The sequence below is a fragment of the Uranotaenia lowii genome, chromosome 2 (genome assembly GCF_029784155.1).
Source record: "Uranotaenia lowii strain MFRU-FL chromosome 2, ASM2978415v1, whole genome shotgun sequence".
NCBI classification, from domain to species: Eukaryota; Metazoa; Arthropoda; class Insecta; order Diptera; family Culicidae; genus Uranotaenia; species Uranotaenia lowii.
In genome coordinates, this window is record NC_073692.1 from 181,992,113 (window position 1) to 181,997,769 (window position 5,657).

The window sequence follows — 5,657 nt, forward strand, 5'->3', positions numbered from 1 at the left end:
ATCAATAGTTGTTTCTCTGGAAAAGAGATTTGGTATGAGATCCAATGTTGATTTTATGCCGAAAAAAGGTTGGATAAGGTAATTGTTGTTTAAGTTCGATAGTTTACGCATTATTTAAAAATCATTATCTTTGGAAAACTAGATCTTACAATTTAAGTGATATTGGAAAAAAAGTTTTAAAATTTTGATATATTAAAAATAGGCTGGAGAGCATTTTATTTTTTTTTTACTTTTTTATCCGAAGAAAATCGTTATCATTTGTGGGACGATTATACCAAGCCTTCCATTTGTCTTCCAACAAGAGCGTACTCGTCTGTAAATCTGTTAGTGAGTACGAGTGAGATAGCAAGTAGTGATATCGGCTAGAAAGGATCCAATAGCTGTACTCATCCTGGGTGAAGGATAAAAAAAAATAGATTAAGGTTGCACTGAAATGAAAACACTTGATGAATATTTAGTTTAAAAAAAATCGATTAAGTTGGCACTGAAATAAAAAAAAACTTGATGAATTAATGCTTTGAAATAGAGAAATCAGAAAGGGAATTTCTACTGATCTCACGAAAACGTTTCTTGAATAGAAAAATACGGAATTTAAATTTCACTATTTTAAGAAATAATCGAATACTTAATACCTTTGGGTTACCGTGTAATAGTTCGATATTATCTCAGAAACTATTTGAGGAACGCAAGATTTGATCAATAGACGGCGAAGGAAAACATTAGGTTTAAAAATAGTATGGATAAAGAGCTTTTGTCAGAGAAATAAATGAAAAACAATTGTAATCTGAGAATTATAATTTTTTTTCAGTTAATTGAATCACCGGAATGAGTTGTTATTTTAATTTAAAAAAAATTAAAAACAACATAAACCAAATGAAGATAATTATCGAATGCAGAATGATTTTTAATGAAAAGCTTTTGCAACTTGAAAATGATTCGGTAGCTAGAGATTATCAAAATATTTATACATGGATCTAAAACCAGCAAGATATGTTTGAATGAGTTATAAAAAAAAAAATTTAAAAAAAATCTCATTTCAGCAAAGGGTAGAGGAGGGGAGTATTGTGGAGAATATGGCAAATAATATAAACAAACATTTAATGAAATGAATTTATACCAACAAATGTATTAAAAAAACAGACAATGATTTGTATCAGTGTTTTGAACGAAACTATTTTAGTTGTAGGTGAGACGGACTACATGTGACCGCAAGAAGGAAAGAGAAAAAGGACAACTCGTCTGAGTTCGTCAAGTTCGTTAGCTTGAGATTCAAGCTAGTCGAGTCAGTCTTTTCGTGATTGTTGCTTAGTATAGATGTTTCGCATCATTTGTAGTTTCGATTTAAAAAAAACGGTTGATCGGAATCAACATTTCGGATCTTATTCGGGATACGACACAGCCGTTTGGCGAAAGGGCTGGTAAGACAACTTTTCTAATCATTGCACTTTGTGGGTAATACCAAAAATACTTATCTAACCAATATTGACCACAGCTGTTTTCTCCTTATAATGAAAAGGCGACGGCATCCCTCTACTCGCTAATTCTGGTTTACTCAGAGCCCGACTGCATTTTACTCAGATGTCGCCTCATGTATCGAGCAAAAGTCGGCTGGTCCTAAACGACTCAGAAAACACGAGCAACGATTACTCAGACGACAGAAAATTTGGCACTCAGAGAATTCGAGAGCACGAAGGCGACAACTGAATAAACGTTGATCAATTTGTACCGGGCAGTCGACTTAGGCTGTTTTTGTCAACAAACAAATCAACTTATTATAGGAAATATACATTTAAATAGTTATATAATTTAAATAGTTATATAATTTAAATAGTTATATAATATCAAAAGTTTAACGGTTTTTTTTCTATTTTAGGGTAGAGTAACGAAAAATCTCATAGTTATCATCATCGGGGGTGCCGGAACACATTAAACGGAGCTTTCAAAATACGAGCGCAGAGGTTCCGGAATGGATTCCTCAGACAAACCCGGTACGATGGAGTTGAAAAAGGATGGTGGCAATAGGTACAAATCCACCCGGTATGGCAAAATAGTCCCAGACAGAACTCCGTCCCGGACCGAAGAAGAAAGTGAATAGGTTTAAAAATACTGAAGCAAATGTTTTTTTAACAATAAAAGCTTGAAAGATTTATTTTTTAGGTTTTTTTGTTATCAAAACCACTAACGCATTCTTTTATTATAACTGTCTGTGCTATTCATAGTGAATTGTGTACTTACTACGTCCTTTTTTTAACGTTATTTTTCGCCGTGTTCGAATTATTTTTAACCGTCTTGTGTGTGTTCCTTGTGTTTCCTGGCAACTGCTGCTAACGTGGATACTGGAATCGTGCCTAATCCGCTGCGTCTGTGACGAAATTCCACGCAAAACTTAACACCACACTCCGCGCTATTGTTATTGTTTTGTTTTGAGCTGGTCTGGTTGGCACAGATATCGTTTGGAACAGACAAGGAACTGAACCAAATTCCTACGAAAAAGTTTTTAAACTTTTTTTTTTTTTCTTCGAATTTTTTTTTCATCAACGAAATGGCCAATATGAAGGAAAAGAAGCTATGTGGGGCATGTGAACTGGTGATTAACGATCTGGAACCTATTGGATGTGGTTTCTGCGGAAAACTTTTCCACATCAGTCAACAGTGTTGTGGGTTCAATATCCGGCTCAATAGAGAACTTTTCACGCAGGGCAAGGTAATATTTGTTTGTACCCCCTGTCGTGCTGAACTCAATGGGCGCAGCATTCGTTGCTATATCGACGATTTTGCATTGAAGAGAGATAATCCCGCTTCAAATAGTGATTACTCTTTTAATGGCCTCGATAAGCTTACGCTCCAGCTCGAGCTATTATCGAAAAAGGTAGATGACATAGCTTCATTGCAAAACCCTCCAATGACGATACACTCATTTCCAATACTGAAAGGGACACCACAAGCTCGTCCATCCCCTAACTATAAGCGTCGCCGTGGCAATGACGGACTTTCACTTGTGTCGTCTACAATGACTGGGACCAAGTCCGTCGATCTCAGTGATCTTTCTGTTCCATTCATTGTACCTCCACCCCCGACACCTAAGTTCTGGCTTTATTTAGCTGGACTTCAGCCCCAGATTACGGATGAGGATGTCAGCAAAATAGTTTCCCGCTGTCTGGATTTAACTTTGCCAGTAGACGTCAAGCGACTGCTTCCGAAAGGTGTGGACGGATCCACAAGGAATTTCGTCTCATTCAAAATTGGATTAGACCCAGCATATAAAGACGTCGCGTTGTCCCCATTGACCTGGCCTACGGGGATCCTCTTCTGGGAATTCATTGATCAGCCAAAAAACTTCAACCGACGGCCCTTGACTCCTTCTGAGTAACCCCGACTCAGTTGTCGCGAAAAGGGCTGTTAGTCAGTTCTGAGTAAAGGCCGTTTAGTCAGAACTGAGTAGGTGCGGTTTTGGCGACAACTGAGTAACCGCCACTCTGAACTGAGTAGCTGAAAGTTAGCGAGTAGCGAATGGAAGCACTAATTCAAGAAATTCGTTTAACTTCTTATAGCGTGTATTTCAAACACGACTTAGTCAAGGGTGCCATTATTTTTAAAATTAAAAAAAATCTTATTCTTGCTCCATGAAAATTTTGGAAATTAGAATAAACGAAATGATAAAAAAAAGTTTTTCGAAAATTCCCATCAAACATAAAATTATATTAAAAATGTTAACTTAAGTCATTAAAAACGTTACTGCGAATCGTAATTATAATTAACGCAAGTAAAATGTCGTAAAAATCGATACTCGAAGTCGGATTTAATGGTTTAAATCGGATATGATAAAAAGTCCGCCATATTCACAGATTTTGAAGGAAAGAGAAAAGTAAATGGATTCCCGTTGAAGGGGAACTGTGTTTTGCTATTAATTTATTTATTTAAGTCTTTGACTGCCGTCATACAGACCGAGTGTTTAAATTAATTTATGTTTAAATTAAAGTTACGTTAAAGCTAGGGAACGTCACGGATTGCGCATTTAAATATTGATTTTGATACATTGAAGTCATCGTTGAAGACCTGACAACATCGATTAAGCGGTTGGTTCCCGATCAGGAGAGCGTATCAAAATTGTTACACAAACCCATCTCAACGAGATATTTTTAACTTATTCAGATATAGCTTTCATATCATAATCTTCGTTTTAGTCGTTTCGAAAAAAAAGATTATATCTCGTTTGATACAATCAATTGTTTTTTTTTTCTGTCGGGTAACCAAATGCTTCGAAAACTTTTATTGGAAGTTTGATAGTCTTATTCGAATGCACCAGGCGAGGTTCTGTGGTAACGTGCGCGCTTGTCAACCTGCAGGTTGAGATTCGAATCTCCTGGTTGGTACCTGAACTTTTCAAGAATTTTTCAAGTTGGAAACTATGCATGAAAGTTTGAGTACAAGTCAGGATGTAGTACAACATTGCATATAAATAATGCGTGTAAAACAAAAATTGCATACAAGTTTGTATGAAAGACTCATTTTTGCATATTTGGTATTTCTAATCCTATCTGATTGAGACACAATCTTGATATAATGATATCAAGGGGTGATATAATTTAGTTATGCTTGCATAGACTATTTGATATAATTTGAGATATTTTAACATCCTATGAGTACTGAATTATATCTCATTTTGAAAGGAAAAAATTCAACATCAAAATATCTCTCCTTCATTTATTTTTTATTTTTTTTTTGTAATTCGTTTATTTGAAACATATAATTATGTTTTTCTCTTCTGATCGGGTTTTGTCCAAAAACTGTTCTGCTTCTAGGTAGCCAGAATGTGGTTTGGTTGCGCAAACGACATGCTGGGGCGTGCAAACAGGCTTCGGACTCTTTTCAGAGCCCAACAAGAGCGGTGTGACAATCAGCTCAGCTCTTTAAATTTTGTTGTGAGCGGAGCAAGAGTGGTCGATAGGAGCAGAGTCAATACACCCCAGTAATCGCGTCCTCTCAGAAATCGATAGAGCATGCATAAAATTGAGAGTTGAATCACTGAACTTAGAATAAAACGATTAATTTCGCCGACACTCCGAGAACGCAAATATTCTCATTCGGTTTGTCCTGCCGAGATACCTAGAGGCAACGAATACGAATGCGTACATGCGAAATCAGTTTGAATCGTACACTCGTATGTTGTGCTCGCACTTTATCCCCGTCTTTCTTTTAAAAGCGTGCTTTCAATCGTAGCAGTCGACTTCTCAGGCAGGCAAACACGCGTCTCGAATGGAAACATACGATTCGGATTGTGTTCGTGGGTTTCTCTGGAGGGCGTGTCTTAGATTATTTCGTGGCACTCACTCAAGGCACGCGTATGGTGTGCCTCTCTGCCGATTCGATGATGCAAAATTGTAAGAGAGATCGCTACGATCCCTCTGTCGGTTTGAGTTACCTCTCTGTCGATTCATGTTTACTGGGACATCTTTGTGAAGCTTTGCTCTTGCACTTAGGGCTGTCCCAACGGTAGATGCAAAACACGGTTTTCGACCACGCTAAAACAGTCCGGCTGGCACCGGTGTCGTAAATCGCTGTTTTAGCACAGTTATCGATTTCAAAATTCCCAACAGTTATACGCCTTTGTTCCAAATTCATGCAAATTTGGAACAGGATTTCAAAATATACGACAG

At 37.1% G+C, this 5,657-nt stretch overlaps 1 long non-coding RNA gene across 1 annotated transcript; it reads left to right on the top strand.

Annotated features, from left to right (window-relative positions):
• Window positions 1–1,296: 1,296 nt before the first annotated feature.
• On the top strand, window positions 1,297–2,149 carry LOC129748001 (uncharacterized). Its single transcript, XR_008737619.1, has 2 exons — window positions 1,297–1,418; window positions 1,874–2,149. It is a non-coding gene; the product is annotated as an uncharacterized LOC129748001 (long non-coding RNA).
• Window positions 2,150–5,657: the final 3,508 nt, after the last annotated feature.